Source organism: Arachis hypogaea, chromosome 4 (genome assembly GCF_003086295.3).
Source record: "Arachis hypogaea cultivar Tifrunner chromosome 4, arahy.Tifrunner.gnm2.J5K5, whole genome shotgun sequence".
Lineage (NCBI taxonomy): Eukaryota > Viridiplantae > Streptophyta > Magnoliopsida > Fabales > Fabaceae > Arachis > Arachis hypogaea.
In genome coordinates this window covers 91,829,430-91,855,562 of record NC_092039.1, presented here as the reverse complement: position 1 = coordinate 91,855,562, position 26,133 = coordinate 91,829,430, and the positions used below count along the sequence as shown (strand labels likewise).

Genomic DNA, 26,133 nt, shown 5'->3' with positions numbered 1-26,133 from the left:
TTGAAGGATTGAGCAATTTTAGTTTAGTGGGTGATTTAGTCAAGCGAATCAAGTTTTAGTTGAGTGATTTGTGTTTAACAGAAAGTAAATGACATTAAATGTAAAGGGGGAAGGGAAAAGTGCAGTAAATTGAAGAACAGAATTGTAAATGTGCAGAATCTTAAAGAGCAAGAAAGTAAATGACTGAAACTTAAAGTGCAAGAAACTTAAATTGCAGTAACTTAAATGGCAAGAAAGATAAATGGCTTGAATATAAAAGGGAATTAAGGAATGGGATTGCAAGATCTAAACAGAGAAGAAGTAAATTGCAGCAATTGATAGATCAGAAATTGAATTAGAGTCAATAAGCATTCAAACAGCAAGAAAATAAAATGCAGTAATGGTTCACAGAAGAACCCAAAATGAATTGTGATCTCAGGATCCCAAGGGCTTAGGTAGCAGAGCCTAAAACCCAATTTCCTTCCCAGATCTGAATTAACTAAGCAATTAACAGAAAATTTAAGATGAAGCAGTAGAAGAACAGATTTGGAATTCAATTATGCAGAAAACAAAATGCAAAGAGTTTGAATGGGAATTGGGACAGAATTTCCCCAATTTCACACACCCAATACTCAGGAAACAGAAGAGTAGAATTGCCCAAGGGAAATGAGGAAGAAGATCATTCAATTCTTCCTTGATCCTCTTAGTTCTCGGACAAGTCTCTCAAGAAAGCTCAAAGACAAAGGAAATTCAAAAGCTCTCAAAAATAAGAGTAAAAATTCAAAGCTCAAAGTAAAGATTGCTAAAAAGTCCTAATTACATCAAACTAACTCCTATTTATACACTTTCTATTCTTGGATAATGGGATTTGGATGGGCTTTTGAATTGGTGAAGAAATGAATTCAAATGAATTTTTAATTTGAATTTTGGCCCAAAAACCACTCCCAGGAGGCTGCCCTGCCCTTGTGGAGGGCAGGTGGTGCGCGAAATTGTGAACTATACTTTTTCACAACTCTCATAATCCCCGGTAATGGCTCCAAAAACGTGGTAGCTCAATACCATGGCATTACACAACTTCGCACAACTAACCAGCAAGTGCACTGGGTCGTCCAAGTAATAAACCTTACGTGAGTAAGGGTCGATCCCACGGAGATTGTTAGTATTGAAGCAAGCTATGGTCATCTTGTAAATCTTAGTCAGGCAAACTCAAATGATAATGGTGATGAACGAAAATAACATAAAGATAAAGATAGAGATACTTATGTAATTCATTGGTAGGAACTTCAGATAAGCGCATGAAGATGCCTTCCCTTCCGTCTCTCTGCTTTCCTACTGCCTTCATCCAATCCTTCCTACTCCTTTCCATGGCAAACTCGTGTAGGGTCTCACTGTTGTCAGCAGCTACCTCCCATCCTCGCAGTGAAAGCTAATGCACACACTCTGTCACAGTGCTGCCAATCACCGGTGTGGTTCCCTCCCCTACTGGAATAGAATCCAGTGATTCTTTTGCGTCTGTCACTAACGCCCAGTAAGTTACAGGTTTGAAGCACGTCACAGTCATTCAGTCATTGAATCCTACTCAGAATACCACAGACAAGGTTAGACCTTCCGGATTCTCTTGAATGCCGCCATCAGTTCTTGACTATACCACGAAGACTCTGATCTCACGGAATGGTTGGCTCGTTTGTCAGGCGAGCACTCGGTTGTCAGGCGATCAACCATGCATCGTGCAATCAGGAATCCAAGAGATATTCACTAAGCCTCAAATGCTTGTAGAACAAGAGTGGTTGTCAGTCACTTTGTTCATGGGTGAGAATGGTGATGGGCGTCAATCATCACCTTCATCAAGTTGAAGAACAAGTGATATCTTGGATAAAGAACAAGCGGAATTGAATGGAAGAACAATAGTAATTGCATTAATACTCGAGGTACAGCAGAGCTCCACACCTTAATCTATGGTGTGTAGAAACTCCACCATTGAAAATACATAAGCATAAGGTCTAGGCATGGCGAATGGCCAGCCTCCCAATGATCTAAGATAGCATAAAAATGAAGATAGCTACCCCGATATATCTCAATACAATCATAAAAGGTCCTACTTATAAGAAACTAGTAGCCTAAGTTGTACAGAAATGAGTAAAAGACATAAAAATCCTTTTCCGGGCCCACTTGGTGTGTGCTTGGGCTGAGCAATGAAGCAAATTTCGTGTAGAGACTCTTCTTGGAGTTAAACGCCAGCTTTGGTGCCAGTTTGGGCGTTTAACTCCCATTTGGGTGCCAGTTCCAGCGTTTAACGCTGGGATTTCTTGAGGTGACTTTGAACGCCGGTTTGGGCCATCAAATCTTGGGCAAAGTATGGACTATCATATATTGCTGGAAAGCCCAGGATGTCTACTTTCCAACGCCGTTGAGAGCGCGCCAATTGGGCTTCTGTAGTTCCAGAAAATTCACTTCGAGTGCAGGGAGGTCAGAATCCAACAGCATCTGCAGTCCTTTTTGGTCTCTGAATCAGATTTTTGCTCAGGTCCCTCAATTTCAGCCAGAAAATACCTGAAATCACAGAAAAACACACAAACTCATAGTAAAGTCCAGAAAAGTGAATTTTAACTAAAAACTAATAAAAATATACTAAAAACTAACTAGATCATATCAAAAACATACTAAAAACAATGCCAAAAAGTATACAAATTATCCGCTCATCACAACACCAAACTTAAATTGTTGCTTGTCCTCAAGCAACTGAAAATCAGATAAGATAAAAAGAAAAGAATATGCAATAAATTCCAAAAACATCTGTGAAGATCAGTATTAATTAGATGAGCGGGGCTTTTAACTTTTTGCCTCTGAATAGTTTTGGCATCTCACTCTATCCTTTGAAATTCAGAATGGTTGGCTTCTTTAGGAACTCAGAGTCCAGATAGTGTTAATGATTCTCTTAGTAAAGTATGATGATTCTTGAACATAGCTATTTATTGAGTCTTGGCTGTGGCCCAAAGCACTCTGTTTTCCAGTATTACCACCGGATACATACATGCCACAGACACATAATTGGGTGAACCTTTTCAGATTGTGACTCAGCTTTGCTAAAGTCCCCAATTAGAGGTGTCCAGGGTTCTTAAGCACACTCTTATTTGCCTTGGATCACAACTCTTATTTCTCTATTTTTTTTTTCGTTTTCTTTTTCTCTTTTTTTCGGTTTTTTTTTTTTTTTGAAATGCTTTTTCTTGCTTCAAGAATCATTTTTATGATTTTTCAGATCCTCAGTAACATGTCTCCTTTTTCATCATTCTTTCAAGAGCCAACATTCATGAACCACAAATTCAAGATATATATGCACTGTTTAAGCATACATTCAGAGAACAAAAATATTGCCACCACATCAAAATAATTAAACTGTTATAAAATTCAAAATTCATGCAATTCTTCCTTTTTCAATTAAGCACATTTTTATTCAAGAAAGGTGATGGATTCATAGGACATTCATAACTTTAAGGCATAGACACTAAGACACTAATGATCACAAGACACAAACATGGATAAACATAAGCATAAAATTCGAAAAACAGAAGAACAAATAACAAGGAAATCAAAGAACGGGTCCACCTTAGTGATGGCGGCTCTTTCTTGCTCTTGAAGATCCTATGGAGTGCTTGAGCTCCTCAATGTCTCTTCCTTGTCTTTGTTGCTCCTCCCTCATGATTCTTTGATCTTCTCTAATTTCATGAAGGATGATGGAGTGTTCTTGATGCTCCACCCTTAGTTGTCCCATGTTGGAACTCAACTCTCCTAGGGAGGTGTTTAATTGCTCCCAATAGTTTTGTGGAGGAAAATTCATCCCTTGAGGAATCTCAGGGATCTCATGATGAGTAGGATCTCTTGTGTACTCCATCCTTTTCTTGGTGATGGGTTTGTCCTCATCAATGGGGATGTCTCCCTCTATGTCAACTCCAACTGAATAACAGAGATGACAAATGAGATGAGGAAAGGCTAACCTTGCCAAGGTGGAGGTCTTGTCCGCCACCTTATAGAGTTCTTGGGCTATAACCTCATGAACTTCTATTTCTTCTCCAATCATGATACTATGGATCATGATGGCCCGGTCTAAGGTAACTTCGGACCGGTTGCTAGTGGGGATGATTGAGCGTTGTATGAACTCTAACCATCCTCTAGCCACGGGCTTGAGGTCATGCCTTCTCAATTGGACTGGCTTTCCTCTTGAATCTTGCTTCCATTGTGCGCCCTCTTCACATATGACTGTGAGGACTTGGTCCAACCTTTGATCAAAGTTGACCCTTCTAGTGTAAGGATGTTCATCTCCTTGCATCATAGGCAAGTTGAACGCCACCCTCACACTCTCTGGACTAAAATCCAAGTATTTCCCCCGAACCATAGTAAGATAATTCTTTGGATTCGGGTTCACACTTTGGTCATGGTTCTTGGTGATCCATGCATTGGCATAGAACTCTTGAACCATCAAGATTCCGACTTGTTGAATGGGGTTGGTAAGAACTTCCCAACCTCTTCTTCGGATCTCATGGCGGATCTCCGGATATTCGCCCTTTTTGAGTGAAAAAGGGACCTCGGGGATCACCTTCTTCAAGGCCACGACTTCATAGAAGTGGTCTTGATGCACCTTTGAGAGGAATCTATCCATCTCCCATGACTCGGAGGTGGAAGCCTTTGCCTTCCCTTTCCTCTTTTTAGAGGTTTCTCCGGCCTTGGATGCCATAATGGTTATGGAAAAACGAAAAAGCAGCGCTTTTACCACACCAAACTTAAAATGTTTGCTCGTCCTCGAGCAAAAGAAGAAAGAAGAGAGTAGAAGAAGAAGAAATGAGGACGAGGGAGATGGTGGTGTATTCGGCCAAAGAGGGAGAGAAGTGGTGTTTAGGTTGTGTGAAAATGAAGGGTTGAAGAAGGGTATATATAGGAGATAGGGGATGAATGGTTCGGCCATTATGGGTGGGTTTGGGAGGGAAAGTGGTTTGAATTTGAAGGGTGAGGTTGGTGGGGATTTATGAAGTATGGATGTGAGTGGTGAAGAGAAAGATGGGATTTGATAGGTGAAGGGTTTTTGGGGAAGAGGTGTTGAGGTGATTGGTGAATGGGGGAAGAAGAGAGAGAGTGATGGTAGGGTCCTGTGGGGTCCACAGATCCTGTAGTGTCAAGGAAAAGGCATCCTTGCACCAAATGGCATCAAAATCCACGTTTTGAGCCATTTCTGGCGTTAAACGCCGGGCTGGTGCCCATTCCTGGCATTTAACGCCAGGTTCTTGCCCTTTACTGGCGTTTAACGCCAGTCTGGTGCCCCTTTCTGGCGTTAAACGCCCAGAATGGTGCCAGACTGGGCGTTAAACGCCCAACTGCTAGGTTTACTGGCGTTTGAACGCCAGCAGCATCCTCCTCCAGGGTGTGCTGTTTTTCTTCCTGTTTTTCATTTTGTTTTTGCTTTTTTCATTGTTTTTGTGACTTCTTATGATCATCAACCTACAAAAAAAAGATAAAATAACAAAAGAAAATAATTAATTATAAAACATTGGGTTGCCTCCCAACAAGCGCTTCTTTAATGTCATTAGCTTGACAGAGGACTCCCATGGAGCCTCAGAAGTGCTCAGAACCGTGTTGGACCCTCCCAACACCAAACTTAGAGTTTGAATGTGGGGGTTCAACACCAAACTTAGAGTTTGGTTGTGGCCTCCCAACACCAAACTTAGAGTTTGACTGTGGGGGCTCAGTTTGGCTCTGTTTTGAGAGAAGCTCTTCATGCTTCCTCTCCATGAAGACAGAGGGATATCCTTGGGCCTTAAACACCAAGGATTCTTCATTCACTTGAATGATCAACTCTCCTCTATCAACATCAATCACAGCCTTTGCTGTGGCTAGGAAAGGTCTGCCAAGGATGATGGATTCATCCATGCATTTCCCAGTCTCTAGGACTATGAAATCAGTAGGAATGTAATGGTTTTCAACTTTAACCAGAACATCCTCTACAAGTCCATAGGCTTGTTTTCTTGAGTTGTCTGCCATCTCTAGTGAGATTTTTGCAGCTTGCACCTCAAAGATCCCCAATTTCTCCATTACAGAGAGGGGCATGAGGTTCACACTTGACCCTAAGTCACACAAGGCCTTCTTGAAGGTCATGGTGCCTATGGTACAAGGTATAGAAAACTTCCCAGGATCCTGCCTCTTTTGAGGCAATTGCTGCCTAGACAAGTTATCCAGTTCTTTGGTGAGCAGAGGGGGTTCATCCTCCCAAGTCTCATTTCCAAATAGCTTGTCATTTAGCTTCATGATTGCTCCAAGATATTTGGCAACTTGCTCCTCAGTGACATACTCATCCTCTTCAGAGGAAGAATACTCATCAGAGCTCATGAATGGCAGAAGTAAGTCCAATGGAATCTCTATGGTCTCAGTTTGAGCCTCAGATTCCCAAGGTTCCTCATTGGGGAACTCAGTGGAGGTCAGTGGACGTCCATTGAGGTCTTCCTCAGTGGCGTTCACTGCCTCTTCTTCCTCCCAGAATTCGGCCATATTGATGGCCTTGCATTCTCCTTTTGGATTTTCTTCAGTATTGCTTGGGAGAGTGCTTGGAGGAAGTTCAGTAATTTTCTTGCTCAGCTGACCCACTTGTCCTTCCAAATTCCTAATGGAGGATCTAGTTTCAGTCATGAAACTTTGAGTGGTCTTAATTAGGTCAGAGACCATAGTTGCTAAGTCAGAGGTATTCTGCTTAGAACTCTCTGTCTGTTGCTGAGAAGATGATGGGAAAGGCTTGCTATTGCTAAACCTGTTTCTCCCACCATTATTGTTATTGAAACCTTGTTGAGGTCTCTGTTGATCCTTCCATGAAAGATTTGGATGATTCCTCCATGAAGGATTATAGGTGTTTCCATAGGGTTCTCCCATGTAATTCACCTCTTCCATTGAAGGGTTCTCAGGATCATAAGCTTCTTCCTCAGATGAAGCTTCCTTAGTACTGCTTGGTGCATTTTGCATTCCAGACAGACTTTGAGAAATCATATTGACTTGATGAGTCAATATTTTATTCTGAGCCAATATGGCATTCAGAGTGTCAATCTCAAGAACTCCTTTCTTCTGACTAGTCCCATTGTTCACAGGATTTCTTTCAGAAGTGTACATGAATTGGTTATTTGCAACCATTTCAATCAGTTCTTGAGCTTCAGTAGGCGTCTTCTTCAGATGAAGAGATCCTCCAGAAGAGCTATCCAAAGACATCTTGGACAGTTCAGAGAGACCATCATAGAAAATACCTATAATGCTCCATTCAGAAAGCATATCAGTGGGACACTTTCTGATCAATTGTTTGTATCTTTCCCAAGCTTCATAGAGGGATTCTCCTTCCTTCTGTCTGAAGGTTTGGACTTCCACTCTAAGCTTACTCAATTTTTGAGGTGGAAAGAACTTTGCCAAGAAGGCATTGACTAGCTTTTCCCAAGAGTCCAGGCTTTCTTTAGGTTGAGAGTCCAACCATGTTCTAGCTCTGTCTCTTACAGCAAAAGGGAATAGCATCAGTCTGTAGACCTCAGGGTCAACCCCATTAGTCTTGACTGTGTCACAGATTTGCAAGAACTCAGCTAAAAACTGATGAGGATCTTCCATTGGGAGTCCATGGAACTTACAATTCTGTTGCATTAGAGAAACTAATTGAGGCTTAAGCTCAAAGTTGTTTGCTCCAATGACAGGGATAGAGATGCTTCTCCCATAGAAGTCGGGAGTAGGTGCAGTAAAGTCACCCAGCACCTTCCTTGCATTGTTGGCATTGTTGTTGTTTTCGGCTGCCATGTGTTCTTCTTCCTTGAAGAATTCGTCCAGGTGCTCTAAAGAGAGTTGTGCTTTGGCTTCTCTTAGCTTTCTCTTCAAGATCCTTTCAGGTTCAGGATCAGCCTCAACAATAATGCCTTTGTCTTTGCTCCTGCTCATAAGAAAGAGAAGGGAACAAGAAAATGTGGAATCCTCTATGTCACAGTACAGAGATTCCTTTAGGTGTCAGAGGAAAAGAAGAGTAGAAGACAGAAGTGGAAAATTCGAACTTATCAGAGAGAATAGAGTTCGAATTTTTCATTAAGGGATAGTGTTAGTCCATAAATAGAAGGATGTGAGAAGGAGGGAAGTGATTTTCGAAAATTAAGTGGGAAATTTGAAAACATTTTTGAAAAACATCACTTAATTTTCGAAAATGAAAATTGAAAAAGAAATAAAGTGATTTTTGAAAAAGATTTTGAAATTGGAAATCAAAAAGATTTGATTGAAAACTGTTTTGAAAAAGATGTGATTAAGAAGATATGATTGAAAAGTTTTTATGAAAAAGATTTGAATTTTAAAAAGAGGAAAGAGAAAAACACAAAATGACACCAAACTTAAAATTTTAGAAAATCAAACACTAATTTTTTTTCGAAAATTTTAAAGAGAAAAACACAAAGAGGACACCAAACTTAGAATTTTTATGAATCAAAAAGGGACTAAGAGCATGCAAAGAAAAGTCGAAAATTAAAAGAAAAACAAAGGCATGCAAATGACACCAAACTTAGAATATGAAACTAGACTCAACTAAAAAGACTCTAAACCAACAAAACAAAAAGTCCTAATCTAAGCAACAAGATAAGCCGTCAGTTGTCCAAACTCAACAATCCCCGGCAACGGCGCCAAAAACTTGGTGCGCGAAATTGTGAACTATACTTTTTCACAACTCTCATAATCCCCGGTAATGGCTCCAAAAACGTGGTAGCTCAATACCATGGCATTACACAACTTCGCACAACTAACCAGCAAGTGCACTGGGTCGTCCAAGTAATAAACCTTACGTGAGTAAGGGTCGATCCCACGGAGATTGTTAGTATTGAAGCAAGCTATGGTCATCTTGTAAATCTTAGTCAGGCAAACTCAAATGATAATGGTGATGAACGAAAATAACATAAAGATAAAGATAGAGATACTTATGTAATTCATTGGTAGGAACTTCAGATAAGCGCATGAAGATGCCTTCCCTTCCGTCTCTCTGCTTTCCTACTGCCTTCATCCAATCCTTCCTACTCCTTTCCATGGCAAACTCGTGTAGGGTCTCACTGTTGTCAGCAGCTACCTCCCATCCTCGCAGTGAAAGCTAATGCACACACTCTGTCACAGTGCTGCCAATCACCGGTGTGGTTCCCTCCCCTACTGGAATAGAATCCAGTGATTCTTTTGCGTCTGTCACTAACGCCCAGTAAGTTACAGGTTTGAAGCACGTCACAGTCATTCAGTCATTGAATCCTACTCAGAATACCACAGACAAGGTTAGACCTTCCGGATTCTCTTGAATGCCGCCATCAGTTCTTGCCTATACCACGAAGACTCTGATCTCACGGAATGGTTGGCTCGTTTGTCAGGCGAGCACTCGGTTGTCAGGCGATCAACCATGCATCGTGCAATCAGGAATCCAAGAGATATTCACTAAGCCTCAAATGCTTGTAGAACAAGAGTGGTTGTCAGTCACTTTGTTCATGGGTGAGAATGGTGATGGGCGTCAATCATCACCTTCATCAAGTTGAAGAACAAGTGATATCTTGGATAAAGAACAAGCGGAATTGAATGGAAGAACAATAGTAATTGCATTAATACTCGAGGTACAGCAGAGCTCCACACCTTAATCTATGGTGTGTAGAAACTCCACCGTTGAAAATACATAAGCATAAGGTCTAGGCATGGCCGAATGGCCAGCCTCCCAATGATCTAAGATAGCATAAAAATGAAGATAGCTACCCCGATATATCTCAATACAATCATAAAAGGTCCTACTTATAAGAAACTAGTAGCCTAAGTTGTACAGAAATGAGTAAAAGACATAAAAATCCTTTTCCGGGCCCACTTGGTGTGTGCTTGGGCTGAGCAATGAAGCAAATTTCGTGTAGAGACTCTTCTTGGAGTTAAACGCCAGCTTTGGTGCCAGTTTGGGCGTTTAACTCCCATTTGGGTGCCAGTTCCAGCGTTTAACGCTGGGATTTCTTGAGGTGACTTTGAACGCCGGTTTGGGCCATCAAATCTTGGGCAAAGTATGGACTATCATATATTGCTGGAAAGCCCAGGATGTCTACTTTCCAACGCCGTTGAGAGCGCGCCAATTGGGCTTCTGTAGCTCCAGAAAATCCACTTCGAGTGCAGGGAGGTCAGAATCCAACAGCATCTGCAGTCCTTTTTGGTCTCTGAATCAGATTTTTGCTCAGGTCCCTCAATTTCAGCCAGAAAATACCTGAAATCACAGAAAAACACACAAACTCATAGTAAAGTCCAGAAAAGTGAATTTTAACTAAAAACTAATAAAAATATACTAAAAACTAACTAGATCATATCAAAAACATACTAAAAACAATGCCAAAAAGTATACAAATTATCCGCTCATCAGCAGGGCAGAAAATTGATGCTTGGTGCTAGCAATTGGTGCGGCCATGTTGCGTGTTGGTGCGAGTTGGTGCGCGTCTGGCACGAGGTTGGTGCGCCAGAGGCTGCCCTGCCCGCGCCAAGGGCAGGGCGGGAAAGTTTGGTGCGCCAGGGACGAGGTGTGCGTGCGGATGGTGCTGCCAGGGGGTGTTGTGCGTGCGGATGGTGCTGCCAGGGGACGTTGTGCGTGCGATTGGTGCTGAACGCTGCCCTGCCCGCGCCAAGGGCAGGGCAGAAACGGGTTGGTGCGCCAGGGAAGGAACGCGCGCGCCAGATGCTGCCAGGACGAGAAATTTGGTGCGCCAGGAAGCAAAGTTGGTGCGCCAGATTTCAAAATTGGTGCGCCTAGTTCAATTGCTGCCCTGCCCGCGCCAAGGGTAGGGCAGGGTCCTTCCTTCACGTCTCGGGTTCGATCCTGGGAGGGTGCAAACACGCTAATTATTTTCTTGGTTTCTTGGCACGGTAGTCACCCTTAGTCTTTGGCTTCCTCATGGTCCCTTGTTCGAGCCTTGTAGCATGCATGGGTAGCCTTTTTTTCTTGATTTCTTTTCTTGAAGTGCCCGATTCTGCTCTCCACAAGGGCAGGGCAGAGTTTGCTTCTCTTGGTTCCGAGGCATCATTTTGTGCTCTGCCCTTGGAGTGGGCAGGGCAGAGTTGCCTATGCTTGCTTGGTCTCCTAATGTTGCTCTCCTAGAGGGCAGTCTGCCCTTGTGGAGGGCAATGTTGCTTCCCCATTGTGATGCGGCACGCTTCTCTCCTCTTTGGCCACGCTTTCCTTTTCTTGTGTCACGCTTCTTAGGCCACGCTTTTCATTTTCTTTTCTTTTCTTCACCTATAATAAACCAAACAACCACTCAAAGTATCACTAAATTCAAGAGGCTTATAAATCAATTAAAATGCAATTAAAATTAGCTCAAACCTCAATGATTAACATTAAATTCATGGTGGTTGCTTGATTTAAAGAAGTTATGCATTTTCACTCCAAATCACTTACTTAGGATGCAAGAAAGTGCATAAATGCTAACAAAACAAGTGAAATTAGCTTGAAAAATGGGTATATGATGACTTGTCATCATTCCTCTATTTGGGCCCTTTACTGGGCTCTCCTGTCGATTTGGCCGAGCTCTTTGAGAAGAGGTCGGCTAGTCGGACCTAAGGAGGTCGGTCGCTTTTATCGCCAATCATCCCGGGTCGGGTAACTCGACCCAGGGTATGGACACAAGGTAGTTGTAAGATCCCGAAATTTTGGAAATTAAATAATAAGTTATTTATGATTTATTATATTTACTCAAGAGTATATTTTTAGATATTTTTATATAAATTGGGCAATTTCTTATTTATAATCCAAAGTTTTAGTAATTGATAAACAATGAGAATTTTATACGCTTTAATTTGAATATTTAGATTTTGAACTTTAATTTATAAGTAAAAAGAAATTAATTTCATTATCTCTAATTCTTGAATTAGAGTATTTATTTGAAAATAAATTATAATTTGATGAATAAATAGTATTTTTTTTAAAATAATTTTGTTGGATTAAAATTTATTTTCAATTAATACACTACCCTTATTTTTACTAGAACTTACCAACCTACCCTCATCCTTTTTCCCAAAATCAAAACCCTAGCTCTAACACACCCACACATTCATCCACTTCCTCACTAACAGCCACCACTCACCCCCCAAAACCTTCACCCAATAGAAAGAAAAAAGAGAAGAGAGGGAGAGCTCAAGTGACGCGAGGAGGCAGAGAAAAAGGGAGGGCGACCGTGCTGGCACCACTGGGTCTCGCCGCTGCCAAACCACCGCGCGACGAAGTAGAGGAAGAATGTAACAACCCCGATTTTCGAGTACGTGAGATCTTTTCTGAAGGTACGGATGATGCATGGAAACTTGTCTCTCAACAAATTTCCCTTCGGCAAGTATACCGAATTGTCGTCAAGTAAAACTCACAATAGAGTGAGGTCGAATCCCACAGAGATTAACGGATTAAGCAAACAATGATTAATTAAATATCCTAGTTAGACAAATCATATTGGAGTGATAAATAACAAGGAAATGTAAATGGCATAAAAGTAAAGAAAAGCTATAAAGTGCAGAAGAGTAAAATGGCAAGAAAAGTAAATGTAAGAACTAAAAATAAAATGAACATTGGGATCAACAGATGTTGCAATTATCCGGATCAAGTTCATTCTCATCTGTTTCTCAATCAATGCATTCATTGATCTCCTTGGCAATCTTAAGTGATTGGATTCCAATTCCTTGGTAACCCAATCTCTCAAATCTTTATCAATAGCCAATTCCTTAGTCAATTGCTCATGAGAAGAGATGAAGTATGGTCACTGATTATACCACATGCATTTCCCAAATCAAGTATTCGGGGGGATTATAGTCACATATCCATCCCAACCCAACTTGGTCCAGCATGAGAAAGCATTTCTAACATGATCTCTTCATTCCTCTTCCAAGGTTCCGAAGAGATCCAATTATGGAGAGTTTCTTTTCCAAGACAACTAACCAATTGAATTAAGATTGAAAGCTTTCTAGTAAGATCAAGAGAAAAGAAAGAAGAAGAAGAATGAAAACTATAATTGATCCATTGAATCACAATAGAGCTCTCTAACCCAATGAAAAGAGTTAGTTGATCATTGCTCTCTACCAAAATAGAAAAGAAGAAAGTGCAGGAAAGTAAAGATGAAGATTAAAACTAACATTGAAACTTCCAAATTCATAAATGAAAAGTACAAAGAAAAGAAGAGAAGGAAAAGTGAGTGAGGGGAGGGAGTCCGAAGACCCCTCTTCCAATTCCCAATTTCTGTGTTTCCTTCCGTCCAATCCCCCTTCAAAGTAAAAACTAAAGCCTTTATATAGGCTCTCCTAAATTACAAAATGAAATTAAAAGCAAATTACAATTAAATGAAAATTCCTATTCTAGATGCTTCTTTTGGCCTTGATTGGTTGACACTTGTGGGCTTGCTTCCTTGAGGTTGGGTGGTCCAAGAGAAGTGAATCAAATTGAGGTCCAGGGTGACTTGGCTTTATTGCTTTGGTGTTTTTGGGGCTTAAAAGATGCCTCTTGTTTGTGCTCCAATTTCATGCCCAATATAGACTATTATATATCTTTGGAAAGCTCTAAATGTCAGCTTTCTAACAAAACTAGAATCACCTCAATTGGATCTTTGTAACTCAAGTTATGCTCCTTTGAAGTGGACATGGTCGCTGGCATAGTCGCTAGCGTTAATGGAAAACGTGGGTCACAATAACACTAGCGATCAGGGGCTCAAATTTAATGTCCACCCCATACTATTATATATTGTTGGAAAGCTCTGGATATCTACTTTCCAACGCTTCTAGAAGTGCATCATTTGGAGCTCTACAGCTCGAGTTATATTTCTTGGAAGGTGAAGAGGTTAGTTGGCCTTACTACAGGTTGATACCATGTTCATCTTTGCACTTTCGGGGCAGGTTTTCTCCCTCAAATTTAGTGTCAAACATATAGTGCCATATATTCTTGGAAAGCTCTGGAATCCTACTTTCCAATGCCGCTGGAATCACCTCATTTGGAGCTTTTTGGCTCAAGTTATGCGTGTTTGAAGAAGGCATGGTTAGGCTGCCAGGTGGGACTTTTGCCTACGTTAACTTCCACGTTAACTTAGTTAACGTCAAAGTTAACGTGGGTCTTTTTTTGCCTCACCAACGTTGGTGGCACTCACCTTTTCCACTAACGTTGGCGTCTCCCTTTCTTTCCACGTTAACTACCACGTTAACTAAGTTAACGTGGCTGTTAACGTGGGTCTTTTTGCTTCGAAAACGTTAGTGGCGTTCACCTTTTCCACTAACGTTGGCTTATACCCCTTTCTTCAAAGTTAATGCCACTAACTTTTCTCACTAACGTTGGGGCTTTCCTTCCTTCCACGTTAGTGCCCACATTAGTGTAACTAACATAGCCACTAACATGGCTCTTCTCTTCTTCTTTTGGCCTAAAATCAATCAAACAAAGTGCATCAAAGTCTTGCTCTTAATCATGGGATCATGCATCATCCAATTTATCATTCAATTTATGCATAATTCTCATGAAATCATTCAAAATTCACAATGTTTGCTTGAATCATGGTATGATTGCATTTTCAACCAAATACTTGCTTATTTCCTAAGAAAATGCATGAAACCAACCTAAAGCATACAAAAAATGGCTAGTAAAACTAGCCAAGATGCCCTGGCATCAACGGATTTCTCCGAAAGATCAGTAAAGGAAACACCTCTCATATATCATGAAGCATCCCAATCCTCAATGTCATTATATCATCTTTAAACTAGAACCTCTTTTGGGCAAGCTCGATAACGCAATCACGAAGAACCTAGTTTTTGAACCGTATCGATTAGGAGTTTTGATTCTAGTTTTTGTAAATAGTCTCTATTTGACGAACTGGTCTTGATTCATGAGAAAAGAGAGATAATAGTATAATATTATCATTATATTAGTATTAAAAGATGCTTGAATGATATTATAAGGTTACCTGGTCTGTTTTAGTTAAAAATAGGAAATCGATTTAACTGGATTCACAGTTTACTGGTGCAGCTTAGCACCAGCACTCTCTGATGACTTTAGCAATGCTAATGCCTTATCATACATGTTCTATTCTCATATTAAATATGTTACTAGTCTCATTTATGCTAGTAGCTAGAAAAGAATTTTTAGAGATGTTTTTACAAGTGTTCCGATACATATAGATTTAGTAGTTATACACCAGAGATATTTTAATATTATTTTAATCCACCTCCAAGCCAACCAATCACAACTCTCCCTACACCCCCAAGACACTCCAAGGCTGGTCATTTACTCCCTTTGGCCAAAATTGAAAGGAGAGAAAAGAGAGAAAACTTTCATGACACTTAAATCTTCAAAGCTTGATTTCTTCTGAACTAAAACTCAAATCAATACCCTGATTGCACCAAAATGATCCTCTCTTCTTCCTCTACATAACCATGTAACTTATCAAGGCTAGAAATAAGGTGAGATGGCTGTTCTCTTCCCCTTTGAATTTGGTTTTCAAGGAAAACCATGCAAAACATGTGTTTTCTTGATGTTCTTCCTTAGATCTCTTGCTTAGCTTGACTTGTGAGCCAAGAATCTTCAATTTCCAGCAAGTTTAAGGCGGGGAATCCCTTCCAAACATGTTTATTAAGGTTTGGTCAGTTGAGGTTTTATGGATTCAAAGTTGTTCTTGATGTGTTTTAAGAGGAAAAAGTGCTTTAAGAACACTTCAAAGAGTAACCGGATTTGGAGCAACAAATCAAGGTAATATTAATCTTGATTAATTGTGTTTGAGTTGTGTGATTATGATATGGTTTGGTTATGTGATGCGTGAGCATCTATCCTATCTTTTCCTAGTTAATTTGTATTTAATTTATTGAGTTTAATCAAGAATTAATTATCTTTTAGCCACTATGGATGTTACTTTGAGTCGTGTGCAATTCTATTTATTTTAGATAGTATTTGGCTGGATTTGATGGAGTTTTCCGCAGAAAAAGAGAAGAAGACAAATGATGCTGTCAACCCTAATCTCTCTGCACTCAAACCTGAACAACTCGAGCTACAGAGGTCTAATGGATGTGATTTCAGTGGCATTGGAAAGCTAACTTCCAGAGCTTTCCAACGATATATAATAGTTCACACTTCTCTCCCACCAATTCGGCCAAGGATGCGCCTAACTTGAGATTTTTCAAGTTAGGCGCAAGACAGCATCAACAACACACAACAATGAGCGTGACTCCAAGTAAGGCCCACTAAAACTTGAGTTAGGCGCATGCCACAACAAAAGCACGCCACATTTATTTTGCTTCACTCAAGTAGGGCGCAGCAACACAAGCCTTGTAGCTCCAATCACTGCATACCTCAAGTAAGGCGTGGCTTGATGCCAAGTTAGGTGTGCCTCCCTACGAAGCAAGTGGTCCCCATTCATCAATTGAAGGCGCGCAGATTGTTTTAATTAATTTTGATTCAAACTTTATTTTTATTTAAAAATAGGAAAAGATATTATTTATTTTTAAAAATATAATTTAAATTTATTAGGATTAGATATAAAAGGGAAAAGAAACTTCTCTTCTGGAAGAATCCACCTCATTCTGTAAATTACAGTTTACCTGAATCCTAGTTTTTCTCTCTGAACCGTGAGCAACTAAACCTCCACTGTTAAGGTTAGGAGCTCTGTCTATTGTATGGATTGATTCTATTGTTTTTCTATTTTAATTCATGTACTGATTTATATTTCAAGAATTGTTTTCGTTCTTTATTTTATGAAATTGGGTGGAACGGAAGTATGACCCTCTTTCTAATTGAGTTCTTGTATAACTTGGAAAAGCTCTTTACTTGAATAATAGATTGAAAACATATTCTCCTAAATTTCTAATTATCTAGATTTAACGGGATACGTGACATATAATCATCTTATATTTGGGTAATTAGGATTTCTGTGGCATATAACTAGAATTGAACCTCACCCTCTAATTGGAATTAATTGACCAAGGAATTGGTGGTTGATGAGAGTTAGAGGAGACTAAAAAGGTCTAAGGAATTAGGGTTTAGTCATATATAGTTGCCATAAATTAAATCTTGCATGATTAAAATAGTTAGTAAGAAAAGTCAATCAAAAAAATAGATAACTCTGAAGCCTTAACTGTCTCTCCATATATTATTTCCAACTTATTTACAGCCTGTCTTCTGATATTCTGAATTTACTGTTAATGCTTTGAACTCTCAAAACCATTGTTGCTTGATCCATTAATCCTCGTCGGATCGACCCTCACTCACCTGAGGTATTACTTGGTACGACCCAATGCACTTGCCGGTTAGTTTGTGGTTAGAAATTTCGCACCAAATTTTTGGTGCTGTTGCCAAGGATTGATTGTAATTGACAACTGCTAGTTGTTTGATTGCTTAGATTATATAATTTTTACTTTAATTAATTTTTTTAGTATTATTTATTTTCAATTTTTTAATTTTTCTTTTTATTTATTTTTTTCCTTTCTTTCTTCTCGTTCACTCCCCCACCCCTGTTTTCTTTTTATTTCCTTTTACCTTTGTTTCCTTTTTAATTTTTATTTCACTTTTTGTTTTGTTTATTTCATTATTTTTCTTCTATTTTATTAGTTTTATTTGATCCATTTTTTTCTCAAACTTTCTCTCGTCCTTTTTTTATTTATTTTATTTTATTTCATTTTTGTTTTCCTTCTTTATTTATTCATTTTTTTATTTTATTAGTCTTATTTAAATTTCAACTTTCACTCTTAAAATTTTGCTTAATTATTTTTTTATTATTTTTGAAATTAAGTTTGGTGTTACCTAGTAATTTTATTTTAATTTACCTATTTATATTTTTTATAAAAAATAAAAATATTTCGAAAGTTTTAATTTTTTTATTTATTTAGTTGCTTTATTTTATTTCTTTTACACAGGTTATCTCATTGGGAATTCTCTACACTCTGACGTAGAGATTCCCACTTTCCTTTATTTTCTGTTTGTTTATGAGCAGGAACAAAGACAAGGAACCTCTTTTAGACTCTTATCTTAAACCCGAAAGGACTTTACAAGCAAGACTTTACAAGGCTACAAAGTCCACTATGGATCACAATAATGCTGTTAATGCCAATGTGGCAAATCCGGATAGGAATGAACAACCTAGGAGAGTGCTTGGCTCTTACACAGCTCCTACTGCAGATCTTTATGGAAAAAGCATTGTGGTGCCTCCTATAGCTGCAAACAACTTTGAACTGAAGCCACAACTAGTCACTTTGGTGCAACAAAACTGTCAATATCATGGACTCCCTCAGAAAGATCCCAATCAGTTTATCTCTAATTTTCTGCAAATTTGTGATACTGTGAAAACTAATGGGGTGAATTCTGAGGAGTATAAACTCATGCTCTTCCCATTTGCCTTGAAGGACAGAGCAAAACTGTGGCTAGATTTCCAACCCAAGGAGAGTTTAGATACTTGGGACAAGGTTGTTACTGGATTTCTTACTAAATTTTTTCCACCAAAGAAGCTGACTAAGCTTAGGGTGGAGGTTCAGACCTTCAGGCAGAAGGATGGTGAAACCTTTTATGAAGCTTGGGAGAGATACAAGCTACTGACTAGGCAATACCCTCCGGACATGTTCTCCAAATGGGCCCAACTAGATATCTTTTATGAAGGCTTGGGTGAGATGTCCAAGATGTGCTTAGATAATTCTGCAGGTGGTTCATTGCACATGAAGTAGACACCGGACGAGACTATTGAGCTTATTGAGTTGGTTGCTAGCAACCAATATTTATACTCATCTAACAGGAATCCTGTGAACTCTGAGGCTCCTCAGAAGAAAGGTGTTATGGAAGTAGAAGCTCTTAATACTATCCTTGCTCAGAATAAAATTTTGAGTTAGCATATGAATTTAATTACTCAACAGTTGAGTAAAATGCAAGTTTCAGCTATCAACACCCAAAATCCACCTCAAGAGGTCCCTTATGACATGACAGGTAATTTTGTGCAAAATGATAATTATGATTATGCTCAATCATGTTCTTAACAGGTAAATTACATGGGGAGTGGTCCTAGAAACCCTAATAATGATCCATACTCTAAAACATACAATCAGGAGTGGAGAAATGACCCAAATTTTGGGTCGATGGACCAACTTCATAGATCTCAGAATTTTAACAATGATTCTTAGAGCGGTTTCCAACAGAACAATCATAATAACTGCCAATTTCAGTCTCATCAACAACAACCACCTCAGCAGGCAAATTCTCAACCCTAACAAGATTCTAATTTGGAGATGATGAAAAGTTTTATCCAGGAAACCAAAGCTTCCATTAGAAACTTGGAGGTGCAAATGGTCCAATTGAGTAAGCAAATACCTGAGAGATCCTCAAATACATTTCCGGGTGATACAGTGGTGAATCCAAGAGAGGAATGCAAGGATATCACCTTGATAAGTGGACAAGTAGCAAGTATGGAAGCTCAAGTTAATAAGGAGCCAGTTGAAAAAGAAACTCCAGAGGAGAAGAAGGAAGAAGTAGAGCACGCCCCTCCAAAGCGTGCGGACAACCCATTTCTAGACTCTCTTGACACTTATCCTACATTGCCAAAGGCTCCTGAACACAAGTCTAAAATGCCATATCCCTTTTGCATGCTTTTCTCTTCACTTCTTCCATCCCATACACGACTTGGAAACCTGAAATCACTCAACAAATATATCAAGGCACCAAATGGGATTAAAGTGAATTAATTTTAGCTATTTTAAGGCCTAAAAAGCATGTTTTCATAATTAAGCACAATTTAGGAAGAAATCTCAAAAGCATGCTATTTAGATGAATAAATGTGGGTTTATGTGGTGAAATCCACTTAAATCAAACCAAAATATATCGTAAAATATGGATTCATCAATTCATCCACACTTAAACAATAGCATGTCCTCATGCTAACACAACCAAGGAAGATGAATGAAAGGGGAAATAATTTATTTAATGCAACTACTTATATGCATGCGACTATACTAAATGTTATCTATCTATATCTATACTATGGTTCTTATTGAGTTTGGTAAAAATAAACAAGAGAATCTCAATCAATCCAACAATAAATCATTAGGGCTAAGACAAAGCAAATATAGCAATATGATCAATGTCCAAAGATTTTATTTGAAATTTTCAAATTCATTTCAACAACTTGCAAGAAGATACAAGATAAGGGAGGAAACATAGAATTGAGCAATTGAACCCCTCACCAGAAGTGTTAATCGCTCAGTGTGTAGGGTTTAATCACTCAATCCCCCTTTAATCATGTTTCTCAAAGATTTGTAAGTCATCTAACAATCGACTAATATTTGATGGGTGAATGCAAATATCATGAGGACTTTTGTGGGTTGTAATAGGGCTTAGATAAGGGTAGGATTAAGATGGTTAAGTGGCTAATAGATTGGATTTTTGATTAGCTCAAGTATCCCACCTAATTCTATATCATCCTATATACATAACAAAATAACCTAACTACCCATTTATTCTCTTTCTCACATTCACCCATGCATGCTTCTTTTCAATTCAACCACATATACATCTCTTATTTACATTCTTATTTTTTTTTCATTTCTTTTCTCTTTTTTTTCCTTTTTTTTTTATATATACAAAGTATGTACATCAAACTCTTTTTTTTATTGGAGAGATGCATATGTTTTTAAGCAATGAATGCATGAGTGTTTTCCCACTTTTCCAAATATTCTCAATGAACACCCAAAGTAAGCTAACTACCAATGTTTCCCATAAATTCCCCCCACACTTGATTAACACACACTCAAACTCAAGCTAATCAAAGATACAATTCATGGACATTAATGGTTTTTCTCTTAAGGCGAATGTTGTGCTTAAAATTAGAACAAAGGGGAATTAAAGGCTCAAAAAGTGGTTTACAAAGGTAGATGTAAGGGTTGGCCATATGGGTTAGTGAGTTCAATTCAAAGAATGGCCTCAATCATACTAAATGCAATTCAAAACATCAAACATAGGATATATAGACTAAAGCAAATCAAAGATCACAGTCATAAAAGGAGTATATCACACAAGAATAAAATTTTGTGGTTGAAAATGTGCAACCACACAATTAAAGCTCAAATCTCATTTGGTATTTGTTCAAGCTCTTTTCTATGTTCCATAAAAAGGTACTTCAAGCAAGTTCAAAAATATGTTTTCAAATCCAATCAATGGAATGCCCTAAAAGGAGATTTCTTGAAAATTCTTTGTTGTTTTACCAAACTTATTACTCTACCGTGCAACATGCAATTATAACTATAATAAAACTGTAATCAAGCAAAGATATATACAAACAAATTAAGCAAAGCATAATGCAATGAAATACTAAACAGATATTCACAAAAATATAACTATCAAAAACTAGAAAATAATGCAAAGTGTTGAGAAAGAGAGAACTTTATGCCCCAAAATTTGTGGATCCTCCCCCATACTTAAACGTTGCATGGTCCTCCGTGCGTGCACTCAATTCGGGGGTGATGAGATGTTCTAAGAGGCTCCACCATTAGCTGGTGGTCTCTGGGGCTCTGAGTTACTGTGGAAAACAAGAATTGAGAAAAAGTAAGTTGTTGTGGTATAATGAAGACAATGCGTGTATCCTAAGTGTGCTTTAGAACATACACATTGGCCGGGTAAAGCGGTATCCACATAATATAAAGAGATAGCATATGTTCCTCAATTGAGTCACCTAGGATGCAAGTAAAGAATAAGTGAAACTTGAGGCACAAGCAACTCTAGGTGACCATAAAAGTGAATTGAGTATATGATGCATTGGATATTGAAATTGTGCAAGTGAAAGCGCAAAATGAATAGAAAGTGACAAAATCAACAATAACCAATTCATGAGGAAAAGAGACTACTTATTCATCCTTAGGAATAATGAAATAATCACATGTATAAGGTGCTTGTTACAAAAAGTGACAAGTCTTGATAGGAATCAAGTCAAGTCGACTAAAAAAATGCAAAGCATTAACAAGGAACAAATACCTTGTTAAGTTATTATATCCATTTAAAAATCATGATGAATAAGTAGTTCAACTCAATTCACTAAATTAAAAGTGCACCATTCATGATTAGCATGCCAAACAAGGATATAGCCCAACACATATGGTCATGACAACATATGCATCAAACTCAAGAATGCATTTTAGGCAATCAAACAAAGACTTAATGCTCAGTGCACATATTCATCAACAAATGAAACCAAAATTCAAGAAGCAACCCAATCAACATCAAACAAACACTTACAACTTATTTAATTAACAACTAACTAAAAAAACTAATGTAATTACAAAAATAAAAAATGAAATGCAAACAAAACTAAGTAAAGCAAGTAGAAGAGAAGGAAAAAGTAGGAGAAGAGAGTGGTGGAAGAACGAAGAAGAGAAGAAGTAGAAAGAAAAGGAGAAGAAAAGTGTAGTGGTGAGAAAACAGGGGAGTGCCCATGCACTAGCTGTGCTGGCGCTGCGAACAGTGGCTATGAAATTTAGAGGTTTTGTGCACACGCACAGATGCCCTGTTTTCCAAAAATTTCTCTAAAAATTCCTAAAGTATTCAACCTTAGTTCAATGAAAGCTCAACCCCAAAACTTCAAACATTCAAAATTTCATGAATACATACAAATTAAGCTACTAAACTCAAAATTAAACTAATCCTAGGCTAATCAAAACAAGCAAAAATGCAATAAACCAAGGCTATAAACAAAGAGCAAGGAAAGGAAAGATGTTACCATGGTAGGGTATCTCCCACCTAGTACTTTGGTTTAATGTCCCTAAGTTGGACTTATGGAGAGCTTTAACAATGCTTGAGGCTCCAAATTCTCCATTGATTGCACCAAGCTTTGATGGAGTGTCCAACAAGCTACGAGCTCCCAACAAGAAAAAAAAACAAAAGGCAAACAAGAAAAAACATATTCATAATAACAAACAAAAAGCAAGATATTTACATACCAACATATTCACAATAGCTAAAATAAGCAAGTAACATATGTACAACCAACCAAAAAGCAAGCTATTTACATATTAACATATTTACAATAGCCAAAAACAACACCATTGCAACTCCCTAGCAACGGCGCCAAATTTGACGAATAAGAATTTATCGTCGATCTAGATTTTCACAAAATAGAATTCCATCGTTGAAAGTATAGTTTAGACCAACAATTAATTCCCACATCAAATGTTTTAAATTCAAATTATAATAACCGAGATCGAGAGTAATTCAACCTCGGGTCGTTCTCCCTAGGAGTTGCAATGAAATGTACATTTATTGGCTGTGGGAGAGCATGGGGGATTGGGAATGCAAGAAAGAGCAAATAATGTAAATAGCAAGAAAGTAAATGAGCATGCAAGAAAGCAAAAGTCAAAGCAAGTAAAAGCAATGAAAATGGAAATTAAATACTAAAAAGAACTCTTGGCAAGAATTGGGTAATTAGGGATTCCTATCCTAGTTGTGGATCACAAACATGGAAATTGTGTGGAATGAATCCAAACTAGTCAATCCTCCTTGAGAATTAGTCAAAAGGGTATAATTGATCTCAATCCATAAGTCCTAGTCAACTCACTAATTACTTAGTGAAAGACTAGCTTCAATGGAAACCAAATCAATTCACTATTCACACACAATGCGGAATGGACATCCACAACTCAATTCTACCCAAACATCCAATTTCTCAACTAAGTGTGTGAAAACTAAACATGCAAGAAATTAAACATCAAAGCAATAAAAGTCAAAGCAATTAAATGTCAAAGCAATGAAGATTAAAATGCAAGAAACCTCTTGGCAAGTAACTGAGAACTAAGGCTACCTATCATAGTCATTAACCACAAACATATGATGATTATGAAGAGTTAATCCTACTTAGTCAATCTTACATCGAAGATAAGTCAAATAGGCATAGTTAATTTCAATCTCTAAGTCCTATGTAAACACTAAGGGGTCACATAGAGTCAAGAGAAACCAAATTAACTAACTACTCTAATGTATCAAACAAGAATGGACATCAATGACTCAAGGATCACCAAAGTCAACAATTTCAAGCCAAGAGTGTAGAAAAACTAAGTGAAAACTTTTATCAAACACTTGGTGTACATGAGAATAAAATAATATTAAATTGCAATAAAATAAATTCTAAAACTACCAAAGCAAGAAAGTAACAATAACAACTAGAGAAAGCAATAAATGACATGAAAACATAAATTGCATTAATTAGAAGCAAAATTAACAAGAGTGTTCATAACATGAGAAATTGACATAAAAGGGGAAACAACAAAAAGAGATGAAGAAGATAAAGATAAAAAAGCATATAAAGATAAATGAAACTACACTAAAACAATAATTAAATGCTGAAATTAAAGGAAATTAAACTAAGAAAACCTTAATTCTAGAGAGAGGGGGGAGCTTCTCTCTATAGAAAATGACCTACAAGATGAAAAAAAGCTAAACCTAATTGCCCCCACTTTATTCCTCTTCACTTTGGCCTTAAATAACTTCAGAAAATGAGTTGGACTGGATTTTGGAGGCCCAGAATTTGCCCCCAGTAATTTGCATTAATGACCTCACGCATATGCACGCGTGCATACGCATGACCAACGGTGCGTACGCACAGTTGCGCAGAATTCCCATCGTGCATACGCACGACATTTGGTGCGTACGCATCCTTGCACGAAGTCACCGTTGTGCGTACGCACCTTTGCAGCAGCTTCGAAACTTCATTTTCTTCATGATTTCTCCCTTTTGCATGATTTTCTCTTCACTTTTTCCATCCCATACTTGACTTGGAAACTTGAAATCACTCAAAAAATACATCAAGGCACCAAATGGGATTAAAGTGAATTAATTTTAGCTATTTTAAGGCCTAAAAATCATATTTTCACTATTAAGCACAATTTAGGAAGAAATCTCAAAAGCATGCTATTTAGATGAATAAATGTGGGTATATGTGATGAAATCCACTCAAATCAAACCAAAATATATCGTAAAATAATTATTCATCAAATACCTTTTGGATCTTAAAAAGGGCATGGTTGTAATTATTTTGGTGTTTGAGGGTTTATTTTGTAATTTCCAAAAGTTAGGGTGGTTAAAGTAGAAATATTAAAAGTTACAGGTGGTAAAAAGTGAATTTATAAAGTAAAAGTAAAAGGAAGGTAATTTTCGAAAATATATGTATAAAATAATAAATAATAAAAAATATTAAATAATAATATTTAATTAAAAAATATTTTAATAAAATAATACGGAAAAGGCAGTTTTCATAAAAGCTTTAGAAAGACAACTTTAAGCTCAGAATCTCATAGTTACCTTCATAAAATACTTAGGGAGTGGTAATAACATATTATTGAGGCAAAGATAAAGGAAAGATAAAAAGTTAAAGAAGAGATAAGAATCAAAGAAAAGGTCTGTAAAGTTTTAATGACAGAATCAAATAGATATTAGCGAACGAACTAGGGCAACATAGTTAGTTCTTGAGTTGCGCCTAAGGTTAGGTATTATATGAAAAGTTAAAATGTTTCAGTATAAACTTAATGAACCTATACTTGGGACAGGCTAACTATTCATACCGAAATTTACATAAGCTTTAAATACATACGTTAAACAGAGAAAAGAGTAATCAAAGCAGAGTGAAAAGACTAAGAGAAAAGAGTAATCAGAGCAGAGTAAAGAGACAAGGAGAGAAGAGCAGTAAAACCTACAGATTGATAATTGGTTAAATTCGGGAAGTACCCCCGAAGTGAATGATCATTGATCTTAGGGAAACCTATAAATAGTTATTTGTTTTAAAAGTGGGAAAACCCACAAACTGATAATCATTGATTACAGAAATAACCCACGAACTGTTGTATGTTGATCTCGGGTATAACCTACAAACTGAGGATTGTTGTTTGTTGTGTATTGATCTCGGGTATGACCCATGAACTGAGGATCGTTGTTTGCTGTATATTGATCTCGGGAAAACCCACAAACTGAGGATCTTTATTTTGTTTGTGTGTTGATCTTGGGGACACCCATGAACTGAGGATTACTGTTTCCCCTTGTGCGTATATTATAGGGTCGAGCTTTGCGCCGACTGCCGGTAGTCACAAAGGAGTGGTATTCTTACGACCGACACATATGCACTAAGGACACAAAGGGAAACCATATCTGGGACTTGTTCCTAGGTA

General features: G+C 38.0%; 2 non-coding genes across 2 annotated transcripts; one reads left to right on the top strand and one right to left on the bottom strand.

The window, feature by feature from the left end:
* Positions 1-7,269: 7,269 nt before the first annotated feature.
* LOC112798998 (small nucleolar RNA R71) lies at positions 7,270-7,377 on the top strand. Its single transcript, XR_003200589.1, has one exon. It is a non-coding gene; the product is annotated as a small nucleolar RNA R71 (small nucleolar RNA).
* An 11,085-nt stretch (positions 7,378-18,462) lies between these two features.
* Positions 18,463-18,569, bottom strand: LOC112798651 (small nucleolar RNA R71). Its single transcript, XR_003200253.1, has one exon. It is a non-coding gene; the product is annotated as a small nucleolar RNA R71 (small nucleolar RNA).
* Between the last annotated feature and the right edge of the window lie 7,564 nt (positions 18,570-26,133).